Raw genomic sequence first — 13,098 nt, forward strand, 5'->3', positions numbered from 1 at the left:
TTCATTTTCTAGATCTAACCCTGTTCTATGGGGGAGACCTTGCTTGTCTGGGAAACATGTTCTATTCAGAAGGGACATATCATTGGAGGAGGACGTTAACGTGGACCATGCTCCACACGAACCATTATGTGAAAACGGATAAGGAAAGAGTGGCAGAACTCCCTTCGGTGTCTGGAAAGGGGGGAGTCGACCACACACCCAACAATTAGTAGCATTGCTGGTCTGGTGTGAATAGTGTAACATTCTGATAAATGTATTATTTCTCATAGCAAGACGATAAGATAGCTCGTGAGGAGGCAGATCACTAAATGTGTGCTCTACTGTAGCATTAGCAAACTTATTTACATGTGAAATTGGAAAACATAAATGTAATGCATAACTTGTGCAGGTAACCATAAGACTTAGAAACAATAAGAAACTTAGAATGACGATACATCGTATAGAGTTTTGACTAACTCTCTCACTATGGGGGTCTATCTCATACTTGTCAGATACCTGTCTAACCGTTTCACCCGAGAGGGACTTAGACAATTAAACTGGCTGACTTATTTTGCTAGACCGGAGCTTTAACTTATACTCCTGTTGCGGAGTTTTCTCTAACAGAGGAGTCTTGGATTCAGAGTCAATTTTTAGGCAGTCCTTAGAAATGTTCTTGGCAAATGTTTTTATACGCAATCCATGGAATTTCTTGATGTGGGACAGGTGGACCCACCCCTTGCGGCCTTCCAACTTCACGGCCGTGCGGGTGGTCAGGAGGACAAGTCGTGGCTGCTTCCAACGAGGCTCCAGCGGACTTGAACGATCAAAGTTCCTGACCAACACTAGGTCACCTGGGATGACCTCATGCGGTTTCACTTCGGTATTATCTGGAAATGCAGCGGCAACCTGTGAACGACAAGAGTGTAGGGCAGACATCAAGGAAGCTAGGTAATCTGTCAACATATTACTGGAAACATCTGTAATACTGCGGGGTCTAGGTGTACCCCACATGTTTGGGGGGCGGCCGAATACGACCTCATAAGGGGACAGACCTGATCTGGAATGTGCAACCATGCGCATAAAGAATAAAGCAACTGGCAGGGCAACTAGCCAGTCTACACCTTTCTCTTTACATGTCTTAGCAATACGGATTTTCAGGGGTTGATTATGTCTCTCTACGAGACCGGCTGCTTCAGGATGGCGCACACAATGGAACTTCCACTGGTACCCTAACAAAAGGGAAACATGTTTCATCAACTCAGATGAGAATGGCTGGCCGTTATCAGAATACACGACCCTAGGGAGTCCATAACGGGGGAAGAATTCACGAACCAACTGCTTGGCAGTGGTCGCTGCTGTGTAATCTGGAACTGGATATGCTTCTGTCCACCTGGACAAAGCGCATACAACTACGAGGACATACTTGAAACCTCGACATCGCTCCATCTGAATATAATCCATCTGGAGGACTTCAAAAGGGTGGTCAGGAGGTTGGAATCCACCTTGTTCCACCGGGACACTTTTACCTGGATTGAACTGGCAACATATCATACAAGTACGGACTTTCTGCTTAGCTGCAGCTCGTAAGTGCTTGTTGAACCAAAGGTTCTGTATACTGTCTAACATGGCTTTTTCTCCTAGATGTGCTGGACTATGTGCGGTATTAATAATGACTTGAACCATAGAGTCGGGGAGAAACCATGTGGCTTTTCCCTTCGTCAACCATCCCTGATCTGTCTGGACCCCTCCTTGTTCGGACCATTTCTTGGTTTCTTCGGGAGTGGCATGTAACTGTATGTCTATGACATCTTGTGTAGGGTCCTTAACTGTCATACAAGTAGTCGGATCTAGAGTGAGTGTCTGTGTCGTGTTAACTGGAATGTCTGGAGTCTGAGCTGTAAGCTTGGCTGTTCGATCTGCTAGATCGTTACCTTGGGAAATGATGTCAGTAACTTTCGTATGTGCCTTGCACTTCATGATAGCGATAGCTGTCGGTAAATGTATTGCATCTAACAGAGCTTGAATGAGGAGACCATGCTGAATCTTGGTTCCATGAGAAGTCATGAAACCTCTCTCCTGCCAGAGCACTCCGAAGTCGTGTACAACTCCGAATGCGTAACGTGAATCTGTATATATGTTTACTTTCAGGTTCTTGGCACGTATGCAGGCTTGGGTCAGAGCAACTAGCTCTGCTGCTTGAGCAGACAGGGTGTCAATACGGTGTGTTTCAATAACTTCAATGTCAGTAGTCACTGCATACGTGGCTACTAGTTCTCCTGTACTAGTTCTCATACATGAACCATCCACATAAAGTGTCAGGTCGGGATTAGGTAATGCAATGTCTGTCAGGTCTTGTCTTGGCTTGGTCATAGTGTTAACAATTTCCACAAAGTCATGTGTGGCAGGATTTGAAGTAACTGACGGTAACAGAGTAGCAGGATTTAAAACGTTGCAGCGTCTGATTTCTATGTGTGGCTGGAACAATGTCAGTTCATAACCTGTTAAACGTGCAATTGTCAAGTGCTGAGTCTGTGTTCGGTTTAAAAGAACTTCCACGGAGTGTGGAACTTGTACTGTCAGGGAGTGTCCTAATACTATGGAATCACTTTGTCTGATTGCTAGAGCTGTGGCTGCAACTGACTTGAGGCACGCAGGCAAAGCCTGGGCTACTGGATCTAATGTGCTCGAGAAATAAGCACAGGGCTTGTACTGTCCTGCTTGATCTTGTGTGAGAACAGATAATGCAGTACCATCACGTTCTGTGACAAAAAGTGTAAAAGGCTTACTGTAGTTCGGTATAGCTAGAACAGGTGCTTGACATAAGGCTTTCTTTAATTCATTAAAACTAAGTGTATGTTCAGATGTCCAAGGGAGGACAGTCGATACGGCTGCCTCCTGTGTCGTTAACTGTATCAGTGGCTTTGCTAGAAATGCATACTGAGGAATCCATTGTCTGCAGTAAGAAGTAAGGCCGATAAAAGCACGTACCTCCTTCTGTGTCTTGGGCTGTGGAAGACTCGCTATTAACTGGATACGGTCTGGTGTCAACTGCCTACCCCACTTGGACAGTAAGTGGCCTAAGTAGATCACTTGCTGGACACAGAATTGTAATTTGGAAGGGGACACCTTGTGCCCCATCTCGGCTAAGAAATACAGAACTGTAAGTGACGCTCGCTCGCAGTCACGTTCAGAACGGGCTGTGATCAGTAGATCATCGACATACTGGAGCAGGGCAGTGTCAGTTGGCATGTGAATATTGTCTAGTTGTCTCTTAAGTGCTTGACTGTAAATACTAGGACTTTCTGTGAAACCTTGAGGAGCTCGTGTGAATTTATAGCTCCTTCCATTTAAACAAAAACCAAAAAGGTACTGGCTGTCTGGATGAATGGGAACACTGAAAAATGCATTCTTGAGGTCGATAACGGTGAAAAATGTAGCTTCAGAATCAATAGCTGTCAATAGGGATGAAATATCTGGGACTACTGGATACTGGGGTATGATACACTTATTAAGTTCTCGAAGGTCAATCACTAATCGATATACTGGAGGTGCATTTGGATCAGTACGTTTCATGACTGGAATGATAGGAGAATTACATACATTGGAGTCAGTTTCTACAACCACTCCTTGAGCAATGAGCTCGTCAATAATTTTGGATAAGGCTGCTACAGCCTCAGGTGGCAATCTGTACTGTCTGATTCGTGGCAAAACTATACCTTGTTTGAGAGTCACACGATGGGGTGTGATTTGCATAAAACCTACATCAGTTGGACCTTGCGCCCATAAATGCTGCGGTACATTTAGTAACCTTGGATCAAAATCGCGTACTACATAGTGACCTTTAAAGTCTCTTAAAAACAATCGGATTCCTTCTGGGGAGCAGCAAATAACTGCACCTAATTCTTTTAATGTTTTAATGCCTAACAAATTTTCTGGACATGACTTCGTAAGTAACAAATCAGTAGTTCGGGACAATGGACCAACTTCTAGGGAAACTGGTTTTGAAATCTCGTTTACAATAGGCTTTCCTGAAAATCCAAGGGAAACATTTCTAGAGCCTGAGAGCGGAGCCCCTGGAACCTCGTCATGACTGATAGTAGTCCTACTTGCCCCTGTATCAATCAAAAACTTTCTGTCTTTCCCTAATACTTGACTGTGTACATAGGGACCCTCTTGATCTACAGGTATCTCGATGAGAGGCAAGCCTACCTCCCTCTCTAGGCTGTTTCATGAATACTGTTGATACTCTGGATACTCTGACTGGGTATACTGGTACATTTGCTGTGTAACATGCTGTGTTGCAGCAATAGGCTGCGGTGCTGGAACTGTCTGTTGTGCATTCTGTAGTGACTGAGAAGTCTGTGAGACTTGTTCTTGTCTAGGCAGACGTGGTCTTTCTTTAGTCTTACCAGTAGCTATGTTGTGTTTCAGAACTGCACACTCGTTTATAAAATGACCTGGCTGTTTACAATAATTGCATGTCCCTTTAACGGGAGCTGCAGGATGACTGGCTTGATTCGGACCCCTCTTCTGACTGTCTTGTGGAACAGATTGTGCAACTAGTACTTTCATTTTCGTATCTTTCATACGTTTCCTTTCGTGTTCTTGCTCTTCCCTGATTCTATTCTGGTGATACTGGAGCATCTGTAACATTTGTGACGGGGTACTAGCTTGCCAGGTACTTTCGACTTTCAAAACTCGATTTTTAACTTGTGGGCTTGAATTCTCGACTAGTTTAGTAACAAAAAGATGAGGGTACGACTCGCTACTTGTCTTCAAACCACTGTTGATAATGAAACATTTTTCGAATCTAGAATAAAAATCACTAGTATCTTCATCCTGTTTCTGTTTGCATGCTGAGATTGCATCCCAATCTTCCTTTTTCGTGGCTAGTAACCTTGGCAAAACTTGAATCAATAACTCGGGCAATTCTTTACATTTCTCCCCAAGACCGGTACCTGGTACTCGTATTTTATCTTCAGCTTCTAGAGCTGTCCAATCAATCTTTTTCTCTCCCACCTCCCATTCTTTTTCCTTGAGTTTTTCATATACCCCTGCGGGCAACAGGACCTTTAGCATTTTAATGATATCAGGATATGTGTATTCTCCCATACGGAGCATGTCTTTCAATTCTCGATGGAACCCTGCTGGGTCTTTGTCGTGACAAGGAATTAATTTCTTCATCTCTAAGAGTTCCATCTTTGTGATAGGGGTGTAAACAAATACTCGTTGCATTTCACCACCCGCTGTCCTAACTGGGTGCACTTCTCGTAACGGATGCTGTCTATCTATGTAAAATGATTTACTTTCTGGAGGTGGGACATGAACAAAATGCGGATTCAGAAACGTTCTATATTTGTGGCGCTGTTCTAGAATGACACTAATTAATTCGGTACTTAAACCTCTCCATCTATACTGGAGCAACTCGTTCAGAACATCGTGTAACGGACCTGGATCAGAATGCTGACCCTCATACAGTGTAATGAGGTGCTGGATCATATACATACCCACCAGTCGCTGCTCGGCCGGGGGCAGTTTCAGAAACATTTGTGCCACTATTTCGTCTGGAAAAGTGGTAGAATCAGTAGTCCATCGGACTGCTGATCGGGCTAGTTCTTGTTCATGCATGGTACTAAGTTCACTATAACCGATTCGTGATTTCAGAATGTGATCGGTAGCTTGAAATACTTGTTCAAGATTCTCTTGTTCTAGTGCTGGAAGGTGAAAAACTTTCTTGTGTTCTAGGCGTGAATGTCGGTCGGGAAGTCTAGTTTTACCTACATACGCTATTCTGGTAGGATTCTCGTCGTCTACCTCTTCAGTAGAAGAGTCGTTTTCCTTCTCGCTTACTTGTGCTGCTATGCGTTTCTCGTGTAGCCTTATTATTTCCTTACGAATTTTCTTATACATACTCTCTATACTACTGAGTGTCTTGTGTCTTCCCTCGGCTATATTATCACTCCACCTTGTCAGGACTTTCATTTCGGTCGGATCTTTAGTCGGACAATCTTGTTCCCTTACTAAACAATGAATTAGAAATTTTAATAGCATGAGCTGGGTCTCAGCTTTCCTTAGAGACATGATTTCGCCAATACTTTCTGGATCGTCTCCTGTACGGATGAAACGATATATTCTGTCTAGATCTTCTTTCATATTCGGTAGGGTGTCCAAATACTCGGTCACCCGTCTTACACGCAATGAATATATAACCATATTATCATCGCCTGGGACTGGATCATAACGGCATTCGGTAAGAGCTCGTCTGATATCTGCAACGGACTGATATTTGGGCGTACGCTGTAACGCACGTTCATGTAACTCGACTAATGTTACACGTTTGTGTGGCGGCGGGGTACCAGGAGGACCTCCCCCCACGGCCCCTAAACTGGAATCGTCGACGGATACTCTTCGTGCTGGCAGAGTGACCGATGTAGCGGGTACTTGTACTGTAGGCTGGACCGGGGGTACCGTAACAGGTGCTGTAACAGGTGCCCCGGTGGCTGGAGGAACAGGAATTACATTATTTACAGGAGCTGGCGGAACAGGATTTGCATATTCTGGGACTGTGTCGTCCAAGTAGGACGAGAGAAAAATATCAGCTGCGGTCGGTTTGTGACGTAGCTTAATCGGAACTAATGGCGGCGGAAAATTACATGGTGCTTCCGGGGTTGCTTTCGGCAAGCCCTCGGCAAGAAGAGGATACATACCCTTAATGAGGGCATTTCTCTGTCTGTCTGACTGTTCGGCTTTAACTCGTTCACCTATTTCGATTAATTCCCTTTCTTGGGCTCTTTCTGAGGATTCTCTACTTAATTCTAACTTTCTGATTTCTTTTTCGGTTCTTTTATGAGATTCTTTGCGCCATAACTCGATGGCATCTTTCTGGGACTGTCTGGCTTTCTTTTTCCATAATGCTTCTTCTACTCGCATGATGCACTCAGCATCCCACGTACCTGATACGGGCCATCTATATTTCTCTTCTAGATCTTTAGTATACTCGACCCATAAGTCTAGATATAATATGGCACTTATGCCATGCTTATGATACATAAAATGACCTGGACTGTCCCTAGGCGGGACAGGAACTGCTTCCTCGAGCAGACCTTTTCTGGTTTTTAACTGACGTAACTTCGTGAACAGAGGCATAACTTAGACTGGAATCTGGACACAATACAATACACGATAAACACAATAATAACTTAAGAAAACAAATCACTCATACCACGACATTGAAAACACATGAAATAACATTTAAAACAACAGTTCGGACAGAATACTACCTGGAATACTGAAAACAGAATACATGAATTTCTCGAGAACAGAACTTACTGGAATGACTAGATGCACTGCTAAAACAGTACGAAACTTACCGGTCTCATAAAGAGACACGTCAGGACCCGCATCCACCTAGGTGGACACTTCGTGTTGGATCTGTGTACCCAAACCCACGGACCAGAGACAAATTAATTGACCCTGTCTAGATACTACCCCAGCAATGGTACTCACCGGGCAGCAAGAACGGAAGGCCTCGGACTGGACTGGACTGCTACGACGACGGACGGACGAACTTCGGACTTCAGTTACAGGTGGGCCTCCGGATACCTCGGACCTTGGACTCTCGGCTTGGGCTCTGGTCGGGACTCGCCGCGTTCCTCCACCGCCTCGTCTGGACGCTGGACCGCAACCTCCGTCTCCTCCGTGGGCCTGAGGGATACTTGAAGCAGAAATATCTGCACGTGGCCGGTAGGGTTCCGTCACGGCTGCAGAGGATCAGGGGGCCTGCGTGGCTTCTCCGGCGCGTGGGGAAAGGGCAAGTACCTGTTCGGGCGCCATTATGTGGTAAATAAATAATTAATTACCGGTTCTATTTTTGACTATAATCAATAAACAGGTAGCTCAATAAATAAGAGTCAAGATTCGAGGTAGCTGGAGTTGACAGGCTTTAATCAAGCATAAAGGACAGGAACAGGACAGCCTGTACGGGAATAGGATGGCAGCTGCCGGGGGCAGGATCTGGGAGCATAAGGGTAACTTTTAATAACAGTGCACAATATTTATAGTTAAACAAATACATTGCATTCAATACAGTAGGCGTAGCAGTAGGCGGGGTTTGTAGCAGTCGCGAAAGATAAGGCATAAAGTGGGTGTAACAAGAGGTGTGTACAGGGCGTATACATAGACATGTGATGCAAACGTAACAGAATATGTCATAAACGGGGCGGAAACATGGAGGGGGCTACCTGAGCAGCTGGGACCTCTAACCTAGTGGTGCGCGCAAGCTGGCAGTGACGTGTTACCAGGGAGAACTGGGGGCTATGACTTCTGCACTAGAAGAGGAGACGAAAGTCTGGAGGGTCAGAGCGACATGTACCCAGGCATATCTAGTATCTGATGTTTAGAGAACATGTTGATAGAATCCAAAAGTTATCAGGGTAAAGGCTAACAGACATTAAGACTGGTGCATGCATAATTCTATATGTATTGTGTGTGTGGAGAATATTCTATGAATATTAATACAGTATTTCTCTTACATGGAGACATAAAGGCTAGACCATGATGGAAACTATTGATGCGATTCAGTAGCTTAGGAATGCAGAGAAGGAGGGCTGGACTGATAACTAGAAACATAACATACTCTTGGCAGACTGGGAGGCAGAGCCAGGCCGAGCCGGGCACTGCGTGGCAAGAAGTAAGCTAAGGGTCAGGGATACAGGTGGGGGCTGTATCGCTCCTCGGAGAGTTCAGGAAACAGGAGCTGAATCTGAGTCCGGGCCCTTTTGAGGCCTAGAAACGGGGACAATTCAATGAATTAACGTGCACACTGTAAAACGTGGCAACGTAGCTTTACATAGGCCTGATATTCGTTGTATTCACGAAGACTGGAAACTAGCATACTAGAGATAGACACAACTGTAATTGCGTCTTTAATCGATCAGAGGGGAATACATGCATATCGATCATGCACATATAACATAAGATGGGGAACACGTAGGCACATATGACATGGCAAAATTTACTTTTCCTTTTACTTCGAGAGGCTGAAGGCCGCCATGTGCACCGCTCCTGTGCTCCAGGCCCCCGACTACAGCCGTGAGTTCATCGTCCAGACTGATGCCTCAGACCATGGCATCGGGGCCGTCCTCTCCCAACTGAACCCCGAGGGAGTCGACCAACCAGTGGCCTTCATCAGCAGACGCCTCCTGCCCCGAGAACAGCGCTGGAGCACCATTGAGCGAGAGGTATTCGCAGTAGTATGGGCCCTCAAGAATCTCCGGCCTTACCTCTTCGGAACCCACTTCCGGGTACAAACAGATCATTGGCCCCTGCATTGGCTGATGCAAATGCGGGGAGAGAACCCCAAACTATTGCGATGGTCCATCTCCCTGCAGGGGATGGACTTCACGGTGGAGCATCGCCCTGGCCAAGACCACGCCAACGCGGATGGCCTGTCCCGCTTTTTCCGCCTCGACGAGGAGAGTCCCCAAGAGGATGGGTGACTCTCCCCGCCTTCAGCTGGGGGGGACGCATGTTGGACAGGCCCCACGAAGGACTCGCTCCCTCCCCGCATGACAGGGCCCCGACATCGGCTCTCCGGGTGCTACCCGCAGAAGCAACCCGCAACCCGTCCCCTCCGGGACGCCTGCTCCCGGATATCTCTGTGCCACGGGCCCCGGCCCCCGTTAATCCCATTGCCCGGCACAGCCGCCATCTTGGACACTGCACCACGCGGCCGCGTGGCCTCAGCTCGACCCCAACCCTGGGCCTGGCCGGGCCCCGACATCCCGGCACCACCATCCACCCAGGAGATGAACGGACCACTTGGCAGGTTAATGGGAGAAAGAAGTGTCGATGGCTCTCCCCCGCCAGGTGCCGATCGCCCCAGCCTCCCCGGGTGCTGGCTCCACCCCCCCTGCTGGGTGTCTGGACTCCCTCATCCCGGACCTCCCGACCTCCCAGTGCGAGGGTCCGGACATCAAAGGGCGCCAGACCTATAACCGAGGCAGTCCCAGAGCAGGAAGGCAGTTGTATCCTGGAGTCGAGAGACACCGAGAAGAACTCATCCTTGACGGACTGCTGGCGCTGCCGCAGCCCTGCCTTGTGAACTATCATCCTGCCTGCTGGCGCTGCCGCGGCCTTCTGCAACCTTCATCCTCGTGGGACCTGCTGGCGCTGCCGCGGCCCGGTGTAACCGTCATCCTCGTTGGGACCTGCTGGCGCTGCCGCGGCCCGTTGCCACCTACGACCTCTTCGGGACCTGCTGGCGCTGCCGCGGTCTGACCCGTCCGAACGCCAAGCTCGAGGATTGTGAGCTACCACCGTTTCACCTTAGTACCCGTAGGTACCAAGACTGTCCCGCTACCCCCTTTCCCTAACAGAGACTAGAATTGAGAGGATCATCGTGTCCTGATCTCCTTGTATCGTACCACCTTACTCAAGAATTGCCTATAAAAGGTGTGAAGCTGACCTTCGTGTGGTGTCCATCTGTGGGGGGGAAGTTACTTGTCTGTACGATCGCTGGAGACGGCCCTCCCCGGAGGCCTCTCCCCTTGTGCTCGGCCGACCCTCCAGGTCCCCGTCTAACAATATGCGAGGAAATGGGCACTAGCTCAAGCTCCAGCATTATATAAAAAGCACGTAGGATGGGATGAGGATTCTCCTCACCACAAAATCCAGTTAAAAAATCAACCTACTGCTCAGAGGCAGTATCCAGTCAAGCAAGAAGCTAAAAAACAAATCAGGGAGATCTTAGATCAACTTGAATATCAAGGGGTGATTGAAATATGCACCTCATCTATGAACAATCCTTTGTTTCCTGTCCCCAAGCCAGACAATTCATATTGTCTAGTTTTGGATTACAGACACCTAAACTCTTGTTGCAAAACATTTGCAGTACAAAATGCACACAGTGCAGCACTGATGAATAACATCGTGCGCAAAAAATATAAAAACCACATTAGACATTTCAAATGGGTTTTTCTGTCAAAACATTGCACCGGAAAGTAGGCACCTGACCGCTTTCTCAATCTTGGGGACATAGCAACAATTTTGCCGTCTCCCCCAGGGATTCAAGAATAGTCCAGGGTTATTTTCAGCCAGAGTACCAGAAATACTACAAATGTACGATGATGAGGCATTATCTTATGTTGATGACATCTATCTTACAGACGATGACTTGGACGTGCACTTGAAAAGAGGGAACACCATAATACTTGGGTTCGCTTCTGAAGGGTACAAATTCAATTTTAAGAAATCACGAATTGCCCACCTCAACATCCTATTCTTAGGGTATGAGTTGTCAAGTGAAGGCAAAAGCCTGGCAGCAAACTTTCTTGAGAAATGTGTGCTGCTCCAAACTCCAAAGACGCTGAAAAACTTAAAGTCAATTCTAGGTTTCCTGAATTTTGGAAGAACTTATGTTCTGAATTACGCAGAAAGGGTTAAACCTCTCTATAAACTAATCAAACCTGATTTCAAACCAACAAATTGAACTTAGAAACATACAGAAATTTTGTGTTCAGTACAAACAGACATGTTAGCAAAAACACAATTAGATACTCGCAACAATGCGCGCAATCTCGTGATCCGTGTCATCCCAGGGAAATGCGGATTCACATACCTGACCTTTAATGAAGGAGAAAAGGTACCAATTGCATTCAAATCACACTTGTACACACAAGCTGAAATGAAATTCACTTCAACAGAAAAAATTCTGACAGCGGTTCAAACTGCAGTAGCAAAAGAGAGAGCTCTCGCGCAGGGTAAACGCATAATGATCGTTACACCTGTACCTGCCTTAGAAGCAGTGCCGAAAGCAAGCAATCCAAATGACATAGCTTTACATTCGAGATGGATACAATGGGTTAACTCTCTTGCTGCAACAGACGTTGAATACGTTTTTGACCCCTACTTGAAGACACAAGAATTCCTACAATACGAATACGAATGTCCCCTGCCGACCGAAATTCTGCCTCTAGAACATTACGGCTGTATAATATATACAGACGGATCAGCACAGCCCGCGATTGGGGGTAAACAAGCTTATAGTGCTGCGTGCGCGATCGTTAAAGGTCGTTGGCGCAAAGGTAAATTCAGACCTATGGTCACTACAACTCAATCACTCGGAGACTGTACAGCTCAGCGAGCTGAACTACAGGCTTTCAAGATGGAGTTTGAAAATACTGATCGCGAATTCCCCACACTAATAGTGTGCGATTCGTATTTCTGCGTTGAATCTTATAAGAAAAACTTGCAGAACTGGGTTCGAAACGGTTTCAAAAATTTAAAAGGTGGCACAATTAAGCATAAAACGCTTTGGGAACAAGCAGTTCTTTTACAGAAAGAACTAGAAAAGACTCACATGATTCATACACTGAGTCGTCAGCGTGATGGCGTTCACGTTGCATGGAATTCATTGGCTGATGAAGCCGCGAAGGCAGCTGTGCAAATGGCTTCCGTAGCTACACACAATCGTTCGAAAAAAGTAATAGATGGTGAAACGCTATTAGCAGTAAAAGCCTCAATGGAAGAAAATCATGCAGCGTTACCCCTGAACTATCCACTCGGTAATACATACATAATTAGGGACGACGGTGGCAGCATCTCCTGACCCCGCTTGGCGCCAGAAACAATATTAGAGCGGATGCTCTGCATGTAAACTGTTTTTACCTTGACAATTGCCTATTTTAAAATTGATTACGAATTTTTTAAAAAAAAGAACACTTTTAATTGAGCCTAGCATTCTGCAATTGCGGCGCATTTCAGCTAAAGTTGAATAAGAATTTTAACTGTACTTGCACTTTAGATTGCTATTTGCACATTGCATTCCACCGGTGCCGCTAGGGCTCACAAAACACTTCCCAGCCTCTGAGCTCAATACTCCAGCCTGCCCGCCCCGGTCCGACTCGGTAGCCAATACCGTTGTGCGGAGGGCGGGGCAGGCAAGAGCCAGACGCCCACAGGAAGTAGAGCGGTTAGCGCTCTAGCTGATCACTATCTGAGGGCTATTTAGGCGGCGAGGAGGCACAACCCAGCGCGGTAAGGGACGACGGTGGCAGCATCTCCTGACCCCGCTTGGCGCCAGAAACAATATTAGAGCGGATGCTCTGCATGTAAACTGTT

Source organism: Lissotriton helveticus, chromosome 5_1, assembly GCF_964261635.1.
Source record: "Lissotriton helveticus chromosome 5_1, aLisHel1.1, whole genome shotgun sequence".
Taxonomy (NCBI): Eukaryota; Metazoa; Chordata; class Amphibia; order Caudata; family Salamandridae; genus Lissotriton; species Lissotriton helveticus.